General features: G+C 43.6%; 1 pseudogene; it reads left to right on the top strand.

The window, feature by feature from the left end:
* The first annotated feature begins 5,132 nt into the window (after positions 1–5,132).
* On the top strand, positions 5,133–12,066 carry LOC134566220 (uncharacterized; annotated as a pseudogene).
* The last annotated feature ends 432 nt before the right edge of the window (positions 12,067–12,498 follow it).

Here is a 12,498-nt window from a genome sequence, read left to right as displayed (position 1 = left end):
GACTCTGACTGGGCCACTTCAGAAGGCGTATTTTCTTCTGTTTAAGCCATTCTGTTGTTGATTTACTTCTATGGTTTGGGTCGTTGTCCTGTTGCAACACCCATCTTCTGTTGAGCTTCAGCTGGTAGACAGGTGGCCTTAAGTTCGCCTGCAAAATGTCTTGATAAACTTGGGAATTCATTTTTCCTTTGATGATAGCAATCCATCCAGGCCCTGACGCAGCAAAGCAGCCCCAAACCATGATGCCCCCACCACCATACTTCACAGTTGGGTTGAGGTTTTGATGTTGGTGTGCTGTGCCTCTTTTTTGTCATACATAGTGTTGTGTGTTTCTTCCAAACAACTCAACTTTGGCTTCATCTGTCCACAGAATATTTTGCCAGTACTGCTGTGGAACATCCAGGTGCTCTTGTGCAAACTGTAAACGTGCAGCAATGTTTAGTTTGGACAGCAGTGGCTTCCTCTGTGGTATCCTCCCATGAAATCCATTCTTGTTTAGTGTTTTACGTATTGTAGATTTGCTAACAGGGATGTTAGCATTTGACAGTGACTTTTGTAAGTCTTTAGCTGAAACTCTAGGATTCTTCTTCACCTCATTGAGCAGTCTGCACTGTGCTCTTGCAGTCATCTTTACAGGAAGGCCACTCCTAGGGAGAGTAGCAGCAGTGCTGAACTTTCTCCATTTAGAGACAATTTGTCTTACCGTGGACTGATGAACAGCAAGGCTTTTGGAGATACTTTTATAACCCTTTCCAGTGTAACCGCAGGTGGTTCCCTTATTTATGTAATGAATATATACCCCAACACGCAGAATTCAACTTAACAAAGGACAACACAGAGGAGAGATACGTCTACCGGCCCTTAGAATCGCCGGACTCGGCGTATATGAGAGGAGACAGAGCCAGGAACGATCCAAGGTCAAGGGCACAGAGAGACAGCGTAAACTAGGACTAGCCGGGGTCTGGTACACAGAAAACAGAAAGCCGGCAAACTGAACAGATAAGGATAAAGAGATAATGTAGTCAGAAACAAAGCCAAGGTCAATACGAAGGAACACAATTGAACACAACAAGCGCTAAAGGGAACTGAAATAGAAACCACGATAGGGCAGGGAGTAAAGGGAGAGGTAAGTTTAAATAGCTTCTAAACAAATTTGATTGGCTCCTGTCATATCCACACCCCCAAAAGGTAAGTGTATGGGGAGTGTGGCATGACAGGGGCCAATGGGAGCCTTTTGACAATTTAGGCTCCCACTGTCTCTTTAAGAGCGCGCCCGAGACCCGCGGCGCGCTCTTAGATTCAGGCGGGACACGTGACCGCTTCTCGCGGTCACTGCCCGCCTTCCTAGTGAAGCCGTCGGATGAGCCGTGCGCGGCTCGTGCATCAGGACTGCGCACGGCTCGAAGAGAGGACCGCGACCGGCCCCTGGATAAGGTAAGTAACGCTACAATTTACCACTATAATGTCTTAAAGCATAGAACTTAGTAGGGCTAACCATACAGATATCTTAGCCGTAATTTTATCTAGTTAGTATAGAGATCCTCTATTTAAAATATATAAATAATTGAGAATACAATATAAAATAAGGATTGCCTTGGAAGCAATAGTTTTTGTCTTTTAGATATTTATTATATAAAAATATAAATATAGACATATAAAATCCATTATAGCAGAGTTTATAAGATGAAATGAAATGCTTGCAAATATCATTAATAGGTTAACATACCCTTCTGAACATGTCATCATGTCAGCCTCTCTGTCATTTTAAGATGGAGCAGCGTCTGTCTCCAAGTCTCTCCTCGTCATTTTAGGGTTACCGTAGTTCATATATGAAAAATTAACTTGTCTACTTTAAATCAGTTTAGGACCTCCCTTAATTTGGCAAAGATACAAGGCCATAACTAAAAGCAAGTGCACACGTCATGGCAAACTCCCAGACCTGGGGAACTTCCACCAACTTGGGACAAGATGGCTTCCCAAAATCTGAATAGCTTATCTGTTGTTTATACTAAGACGTAAGTGCACAGCGTGGGAGATTCCAGGATTTGGGGAAGTTCCATTAACTGTGGGTTACCACAGTATATTGTGTACTGAAAGAGTCGTGGTATAGCCTTGAAGCTTGCATTATTGTTATTGTAATTTGTCTGGGACAAAATGGCGCAAACATATTATGCACTGAGGTTATTGCTTAAAGAAACATCTATGAAAAACAATATGTTCCATTTCTAACACCTTGTCAATTTGCAATATCTCTTAAAGACAAAGTACACAGTTTAAGAAATACAACATTTAATTCTAAAACTTGTAATATTTGCATTTGCCCTAAACACCAGCTTTATGCAAGTCAACAATTCTTAATCGTAGGTCTTCTGAGAGCTCTTTTGTGCGAGGCATCATTCACATCAGGCAATGCCTCTTGTGAAAAGCAAACCCAGAACTGGTGTGTGTTTTTTATAGGGCAGGGCAGCTGTAACCAACACCTCCAATCTCATCTCATTGATTGGACTCCAGCTGGCTGACATCTCACTCCAATTAGCTCTTGGAGATGTCATTCGTCTAGGGGTTCACATACTTTTTCCACCTGCACTGTGAATGTTTACATGGTGTGTTCAATAAAAACATGGCAACATTTCATTCTTTGTGTGTTATTAGTTTAAGCAGACTGTGATTGTCTATTGTTGTGACTTAGATGATGATCAGATCACATTTTATGACCAATTTGTGCAGAAATCCATATCATTCCAAAGGGTTCACATACTTTTTTTTGCAACTGTACATACCTACATGGCTTCTAACCACAAAATGTCCAATGTCTGCACTTCAACTCTCACAACAAGACTTCTCAATTACCCACCATTTTCATGAAGTTATCTCTCCTTCTTAAAAAGTATCTTCAAAACAATGTCATTCATTATGGAGGCATATTAACCAACCAAGAAATCTCTCTCTACACGTCCCTTTGCTCTTACTGATCCCAGTTCTACTTTTGATTTCAATTCAATCATATAATGTTTACAAACTGTATATATTGTAAGTGCAGTTAATCTTCCTTTTGGCTAGAATGCCTTGTATCTTTAGTGGTCATTTAGTTTGACTCTATGCTCCTTTCAGGTCCTTCATCATCTTTAATTCCAGCAAATCAACCGTGTCTATTTCCAGTGATTGTTACCCTCGATCAGCCAGTGTACAGTGCTGTGGAACATTGCTAGCACTCACTGATACATGAGACATTATACATTCATAAGTGATTGACCTTCTTTGGGTTAAGTGATGTTACCTCTGCAAACTTCCTTTTAAATTTGCGGTTCGTCCAATTACACATTTTTCATTTTTCATTCCTTTAATGATACAATACAAAAAAAAAACCTTTTCATCCTTTTTAAATGACAACTCCATGGGCTTCAAATCCAATTGATGATTCTCTGAATATAAAATTAATTGAGTGTTGAGAAAGCCTGACAGTCACAAAATAGTTTTGAAATTCTGGAAAGGCATAGGTTTCAAGATTGTCCAAAGAAACATATAACGGTTGAATGCTGGGATCAAAAAGAATAATATTGGATTATTGAGCTTTTCTGGCCTGTAGTTTGTCAAATTAGAAGAAGATCCATTTATCGGTCTCTACATACTTCAAAATCTATTGGTAACTATCTATCTCATATAATAACATCACCAATCACTCTCATCTGACCCACTAGGGACACTGGTGGTTCTGGGACACACTGTGTGCAGACAATCATATGTCCAGATACGTCTGGATATGTCTTAACACAACCTCTTACATAATCCTTATATCCTCCTATATACTCATTGCTACATCTAAGCCTTTACTATAAGTTACAGAAGTATAAAGAACATAATCAAGAGCTGGTGTTATAAATACTGGGCAAATATTAGTAGAGATCTCCTGAGCACAGCTGGACAATTACTAACACATAAACACAAGCATGTTTTGTGGTCCATCATCATCCTTGTGTTTCATCGACAAGTGTATTTGTGTCACCTGTCTTGTTGATGCATAACTACCATAATTGCCGGAGTTGCAGCTGAGACCAGACACATCACTCCAGGGGGCCGGGCTGCAGCTGCGACTCCTGCAAACATGGGCCACCATAACATCGGGGTCAGTGCATGATTGCTGGATAACCGGCTCAGATCAGGTCTGAGAGGAAGTGCTCACTATGGTGAACGGATACATGTAAGAGAGGGGGGGGGGGGGGAGACACATGAAGAGGCTGGGGGGGGGGGGAAAGGACACAAAACCCAGTTGTTTCTAGTTACGCCTCTGTCTCAGGGTTATTCACAAAACTTTCCAACTTATATATGGTCACAATTTGGCTATATTTACACTAAAAATATCTAATTCCCGAGTTTAGAAAATAATCTTTCAAGTGTTAGTTAATGGCTCATTTTATACTTTAGATCGCTAGAGCAGGACCTTCCTCACCCCTTTCTCTAACTGTAAAGTGCTGCGGAATATGTTGCTGCTATACAAATACTACTAGTATCCGTCATGACTAGCACGCCATTGCACTAAACAAAGCTTAAACATTTATTCAAACTTGGGGGGGTGCGTATGTCTAAATCTTGCCTATATCTCTCCAACATTAGGAATACATGTTAGACCAATCCATTAACTGTTATCCTAATCTCTTTGTTCCCAACCCTGACTGTGACTATCCTCTCTCAGCTGCCCACACTGATCATTTGGCTAGTTTAATTGTTTATTTGGCTCTCTTGTTCCCTGTCAGGATAGGTTAACATCTTCACACAGAATATAGAACGTAGCCAAAATGAAGTAATAGAAGGAGATATCGGCCTTAGATAGGCAAAAATACAGTGTCCATAGAAAGCCAGGATGCCAGACGTACTCAGAATACGAAATAACAAGCCGGGGTCAAGGAAATAGAAAATCAGGACAGTCAATACAAGGCCAGGTCAGAAACAAGACAACACTACGCACTCTAACAGTACGCACTCTCGGTCTACAATCAAAAATGACAGAATTATATTCTGTAAGAGGGAAGTATAAATAAGGAGAAACCAAAATACCATTGGACATCATCATCACCCTGCACCAATTAATTTAAAGGGATGTAATTTCTGAAGGGCAGATAATGTGTCCCATAACTATGACCTGCCACCCGGCATTCAACCTGTTTGGAGTGGCATTATATCGGAGACAACTAGGCTACAGAGCAGCTTCTCATGGAACCTGCAAGTGCCACAAGGCAACCCGATGTATGGCACTGTCCAAGCTCCTTCCTGTTAATACTATGTCTTACCTGCCCCCAGATATTCCATTACCAATTATTAGCAGGTATCTCACTGGCAATACATCGTCACAGCAAAGAATTGGCAATATATCTTCTCTGCATTTTTTCCAAATTGCTTAATTTCCACACCATTACCGTCCAAGCCTTTCCAATCAGCTTGCTTTATTTACTAGAACAAAGGAAAAGTATATATATATTCAGATATCACCACTTAGTGAGTAGTGTATACAAGTGAGAGATATACTTATCTTAGTATTCAAATAAAGCAAATATTTGGGACTATTCCCCTGGCGACCACCAGAGGGCCATACTAACAAACATATTAACATCTTGACCTCCCCTGTTGGAACGCACGATTGAATGGAACGTGGAAGTGAGTGTTCACTTCCGGTTCGGGTTTTCGGCTGACATAGACCGCGGGAATTTTTGACTGCAATCAAAATAAGAAAAAGTCAGCTGGATGTGATCAACCACTTCACCAATGAAGGATGAAACAGCGGAGGATGCCCATATTACCACCAATCAACTCAGGGGTTAGCCCTATAAAACATGACTAGTGGGAGGGTGGGATTAGGCTGTATTCTATGCTTTGTTATTGCTGTATAACATTTGGTTTTAATTTTTGGTCCCTGAGGAAGTTCCAGACTGTGAACGAAACACGTAGGACCTAATTTTAAGTTTATATTTTACTTCTATTGCTGGGTGATGTCTCATCCTTAATAAAGCCGTTTTACTTTTTTCCACCATCCTGGGAGTCCTGTTTTTCATCTATTCTTCTGGAGCAACTGGAGGAAGATAATAGCCACCCATTACTACCGGGGGAGGCACCCTAGAGCGCTATCTTTCGTCTAATCTTGTGAGTGCATTTCATGAATGTGGTGGAATCTCGGTAAAAATAAATTTAGTAGGCCGAGATTACCACGTGGCATGTGTACGTGCATATACTGGTGTATCGGTCGGTTGGTTGCACGTGGCAAAGATACGATCAGTAGTGTACGGAGCATGTGCGAGAATACCGGATGTAGTATTCCCCTCCTCCATTGTGCTGGGCAAGCCATGCGGTCAAACAGGAAGTTAGTTCTTATTCGATTGATTGGGTAAGAGAATGTGTGGGTGGTGCTACTTATGGGAGGAGTTACATGCTTATATAAGGAGCCTACACTATTGTCCGGGGCTCAGAACTTGTTGTATTTTGGTGACATTAGTCCCTCTGAGTCCCGATCGGTGAACCGAATAAAGAATCTCTTCCTTCCTGAAGAAACCTGTGTCCATCTCTCTGTGCTTGGCTTCCGTCAGTTTCTCCGGTATCATTTGGTGCATTGGCCGGGAAGCTCATCGTTCAACGGTAGCTGAGAAGCAGAGGCGTGAGACGGTCTATCTTTGCCCACGTTCTCTACGGCTGCACCCCTGAACTTCTGCGTGGACCTCCCTTCGTCTCGGCGCCACTGGTTTGTTGTCCAGGAGATCATCGGCCTCTACGTAGTAAGTGCTGGGGTGTCCCCGTCGATGAGTGTGAACTCAGGTTCAGGAACGAGGAGGTAAGACGACCGCTGTTTTAGACAGCGGACCCACTAGGGGTATTGGATACCGATTGTGCGGTAGGCCCATAAGGGGTTATTTGGAATCAGTGGAGGGAAGGAGCGAAGGCGCACCGCTCAATTAAACGCACTTTAGTAAGCCCGTTTAATTTTGGTTTGGAGTCAGGCGGGGTTCTGGTGTAAATAGCCCTAGCCGGACACCGGTGTCTTGTCTAGACTAGCGTTCTAGGGTGTATATTACGTTCGCTAGGTTGGAGGGACCGGGAGACTAAGCGGCGCCTATGTAAATTCGGTTCGCTAGATCTCAACCTATCTTGGCTAAGTGGGAAGGCGTGTAAATTTGGAACCCACTAGACTATTGATAAAGTAGATAGACTAAGAGGGTACTGTTGTAAATTCCGCCCTCTAGTTCGCTATATGTGGTGCTTGGGCAGTGTGGCTAACCAAAACGTATGTAGATAGTTTTAGGTAGTCCATCAAGGTACTGGCCAATAGATTAGTTGGGAATTGTATATGTGTTAAAGATTGTTGTAGTAGCGTGTATATCTTGCTAGATAGCGTGAGCTGTGCCGTCTAGCGAGAGTGTGAATAGTGTGTAATTGTATTATAGCGCATGGTACCATAACCATGTATAATTACTGACACTGTAAATAAGTACTAATGATTGTCGTCTATGTTGCATGTTTAACACCATAACCACTACTAATTGTACTGTGACTTTAAATTGTACTTTAACCTATGCTAACCGTACTGTAATCACTGTTTGTAAAGACGATGTTACTGGGGTGTGTTATAGACGGGTAATTCAAATATAGGGAATTATAACGTGGGTGACCGTATAGTTTCGCCAAAGGGCACAGTATTAGTTACTTAGTGACTGGTGTAACAGCTGTGTGTGTACGGGAATTCCCTGAGTGTTTTGTTGTGTGCATTTCACTTAGTAACTGTACCACGTGGTGCTGTTGCCGAGGGAACGGGTGTGACCGTTGGTAGAGTGTTTGTATAGTTTCTGTTGGAAACGACGCTCCATTGTTAAGTATGGGCGCGTCGGATTCGACGATTTTGGATCCCTTAGGATGTATGATAAAGAATTTTAAAAAGGGATATAAAGCATGTGATTTTGGGGTAAAGATGTCTCCAGCACGCCTGATTACTTTGTGTAGTAGGGAATGGCCTACTTTGGTTGCCGCATGGCCACCACGTGGCAGTTTGGATCCTAATCTGGTACAGCGTGTACACGTGGCTGTATCAGGTAGGCCTGCCAGTTTCCCTATATTGATTGTTGGAGGCAGGCCGTAAAAGACTCGCCAAAATGGATCCGAGTATGCCACGAGGAACAATGTCGCCTCATGGTGGCCAGGACTCGCTTGTCCACTAAAGCCGTAATTACGCCCATTTTGGACACGCCCCCTGAGTCTGAGATCCCTATGCCACCCCCTTACTCCTCCTCCACAGGAAGAGGAGGTGCTGCTGTAAACGCCCCTCCCCTTGTCCCGTTGTCCCCACCTACTTCCTCCTCTAGCTCAGAGCCCAGACCCTTTGTTTCAAACCCTCCCCTTCCGATACCTGCTTCCGTTAACTCCACATACCCAGATTTGGCGCCATATCTAGCTTCCGGTCAGGCTCCCCCTAGCCCGGCCCAGAATATTCTACTCACCAACCTTCCCCATAGTAAAGCTTCCCCATCCCCTTGTCTTACTACCCCTCGACCGGAACCCCTAACTGACGCATCCCTACGAAGCCCCATATTAACCCGACAACTGACCGGTACTCTCCAACCCCGACATTATCAAATGCCACTTCGATTGACTCCTGGCCCGACACACATTAACGATGACGGCCAGATACAATATGCTGATCCAGTCTACGTCTATGTCCCTTTCATGACCACTGATCTCTTTAATTGGAAGACCCATAACTCCTCTTACACCGAAAAGCCTCAAGCCATGACGGATCTGTTTTACTTCAATAGTCCAGACACATAATCCCACTTGGGCTGATTGCCAGCAATTATTAATGACATTGTTTAATAACGAGGAAAGGACTAGGATAAATCAAGCGGCAATTAAAGCGCTGGAAGAAGAGGCCCGTACACAAAATCAGGCCAACCCAGCAGCATGGGCCACAGCACATTATCCAAATGCCGATCCAAATTGGAATGTCAATGGCGCAGACTTGGTTCATTTAAAAGCTTATAGGGACGCTATTATTGCTGGCATGAAAGCTGGAGGAAAAAAGGCGATTAACATGTCTAAGACGGCTGAGGTATTGCAGAAATGTGATGAATCGCCCAGTGTCTTTTATGACCGATTATTGGAGGCATACCGCTTGTATACCCCCTTTAATCCGGAGGCCCCTGAGAATTCCCGGATGGTTAACTCTGCCTTTGTCAGCCAAGCCTACGGGGATATAAAGCGCAAGCTTCAAAAGTTAGAAGGGTTCGTAGGGATGTCCATAACCCAACTAATGGAGGTAGCGAATAAGGTTTATATGAACAGGGAAACAGAGACGAAGAAAGAGGAAGATGCGTAGAAAGGCAGATATGCTAGCGGTAGCGATCGCAGGCGTAGATAGAAGGGAGAAAGAGGTGTATAGGGGAGCAGATAAAGGCGATAGTAAGTGGAATAGGGAACCCCTGAGTAGGAATCAGTGCGCGTACTGTAGGGAAGAAGGGCATTGGAGAAGTGAGTGTCCACAAAGGGAACAGTATGAGAGAGACAGACCTAGGGCAGGATATGGTAATTATAGAGGCAGAGCGAGAGGTAGAGGAGGTCCTGGAGGGAATAATGGTAGCAATAGAGGAAGAGTTAGAGAAGACAGGTATTATCCAGCAGCGCAGAGATCCCGCGATAGAGAAGATAGGGACTTTGTAGGATTTGCTGACACGGTCATGGAGGACTATTGATACCGACCGGGCTCTATCCCCCTTGGCCGAGCGGAGCCTATGGTCGATGTATCAATAGGGGGAAAAAGGAGTGCGTTCATGATCGATACTGGTGCTGAACATTCGATGGTGACTGACCTAGTTGTTCCTCCATCTGGAAGAACCATCACCGTAATAGGAGCAACTGGAAGGAGTGCTGCTAAACCGGTTCTTAAAAGTCGACTCTGTACATTGGGAGGCCACGTAGTAAAACATCAATTCCTTTATATGCCTGAATGTCCAGTCCAACTGCTAGGACGTGATTTGTTGTCAAAACTACAAGCGCAGATAACGTTTCTACCAAATGGAACAACATCTTTAAAGTTCAATGGTCCTTCAGGTATAATGACAATATCTGTACCAAAGGAAGAAGAGTGGCGACTTTATACAGCGTTGACTAGCCAAAACCCTAAGAGTGATGAATCCTTGTTTAATATACCAGGAGTGTGGGCAGAGAACAACCCACCAGGACTTGCTCGCAATATCCCACCGATTCGAATCGAACTGAAACTTGGGGTCTATCCAGTGAGCTTAAGGCAATATCATATCCCACAAAAGGCCAAGAATATACAATCATACTTGGATAAGTTCATAAGGTATGGTATCCTAAAATTCTGTACTTCCCCCTGGAACACCCCATTGCTGCCTGTTCAAAAGCCCGGTACAGATGAGTATCGCCCTGTGCAGGACTTGAGAGCAGTCAATGATGCGGTCGTAAGTATACACCCAGTTGTGCCCAATCCATATAACCTGCTTGCTTTAATTCCGGGCGGGGCTACCTATTTCACTGTCTTAGATCTCAAAGATGCCTTCTTTTGCCTTCGAATTGCTGCGGAAAGCCAGTGTATCTTCGCATTCCAATGGGAAAATGCTGTAACGGGCTCGAAACGCCAGATGACTTGGACAAGACTGCCCAAGGGTTTAAAAATTCACCTACCCTATTTGGATCAGCTCTAAGTCAAGACTTACTGGATTTCAAGTCCATCCCAGGAGAGTGTGTACTATTGCAATATGTAGATGATTTGTTGATAGCGGCAGTTACTAGAGAAATATGTCAGCAAGCAACACATGATCTACTACACATTCTCTGGAAGGCAGGATACAAGGTGTCCAGGAAGAAAGCTCAGTTGTGTCAGCCAACTGTCAAGTATCTGGGATTCCATATCTCTGAAGGTCAAAGAATAATGGGGCCAGAGAGAAAAGAAGCTGTATGCCAAATACCAATACCCAAGAATAGAAGACAAGTGCGGAATTCTTGGGGGCAGCAGGCTTCTGTAGGATATGGATTCCCAGTTATGCGATATTGGCGAAACCTCTTTATGCAGCTATAAAAGGTACAGAACACGATCCCTTCCTGTGGACACCTGAACAGCAAAAGGCATTTGAAGATGTGAAGAAGGCTTTGATGAGTGCCCCAGCATTAGGTCTACCTGATCATACACGTCCATTCTACTTATATGTACTCGAGCAAAGAAGAATGGCTGTGGGAGTATTGACACAGTACTTGGGATCATGGCAAAGACCTGTTGCATATATGTCAAAACAAATGGATGCAGTGGCCAGTGGTCTTCCACCTTGTCTAAGAGCCGTAGCTGCCGCCGCCCTGCTGGTAGCTGAAGCCGATAAACTCACTCTGGGTCAAGAACTCTATGTGCGAGTCCCGCACGCAGTACAGACATTGCTAGACTATAAAGGCAATCATTGGTTTAGTAACAGCCGCATGACTAAGTATCAGGCTATGTTGTGTGAAAACCCAAGAGTGCATTTAGAGACTGTTAAAACTTTAAATCCAGCTACCCGTTTGCCACAACCTACTGAAAGTCAACATGATTGCCTTGAGGTGATGGATGAAGTATTTTCAAGTAGACCAGATCTTCGTGACTTTCCCATCCAGAACCCTGATGTCCAGTACTATACGGACGGCAGTAGTTATGTGAAAGAAGGGATTCGCTATGCAGGATATGCAGTAACAACCATAGACAAGGTGATAGAAGCTCGGCCATTGTCAAAAGGAACATCGGCACAGAAGGCAGAACTAATTGCACTAACACGAGCGTTACAATTGGCTGAAGGTTTAAGAGTGAACATCTACACGGACTCCAAGTATGCGTTTTTAACCACTCATGCCCACGGAGCTTTGTATAAAGAAAGAGGACTATTGAATTCAGAGGGTAAAGAAATTAAGTACGCAGCTGAAATATTACAACTACTGGAAGCTGTGTGGGAACCAAAAGAAGTTGGTATTATACATTGTCGGGCGCATCTGAAAGGAGATGGTGATGTAACCAAAGGAAATCGTATGGCAGATAATGCAGCTAAGCGTGCCGCTGAATCAGGAAGACAGGAATATGTGGAACATATAGCTGCACTTATACCGACTCCACTGTCTAAATGGACTCCAGTTTATACAGCTCAAGAAGAAGAGTGGTTAAAGACTGAAGCTGGGAAGTACCTGGAGAACAAATGGTATCAGTTAGAAGATGGAAGAATAGTTATTCCAGCATCACTAGCTGTAGAAATTGTCCAGAACTATCACAACGGGACACATTCTGGAAGAGATAGTATGGAAGAATCTCTCAGAAAACATTTCTACATACCAAGATTGTCCAACTTGACTCAAGCCATTGTACGAAGATGTGTAATATGTGCTAAGAACAACGCAAGGCAAGGACCAGTGAAACCACTGGGAGTCCAGTATATGGGGGGACTCCCTATGTCCGATCTTCAAATAGACTATACAGTAATGCCTAAATCCGGTGGA

The sequence above is a fragment of the Pelobates fuscus genome, chromosome 6 (genome assembly GCF_036172605.1).
Source record: "Pelobates fuscus isolate aPelFus1 chromosome 6, aPelFus1.pri, whole genome shotgun sequence".
NCBI lineage: Eukaryota > Metazoa > Chordata > Amphibia > Anura > Pelobatidae > Pelobates > Pelobates fuscus.
Note: the sequence above shows the minus strand (reverse complement) of the source record. Positions and strands in the feature narration are given on the sequence as shown.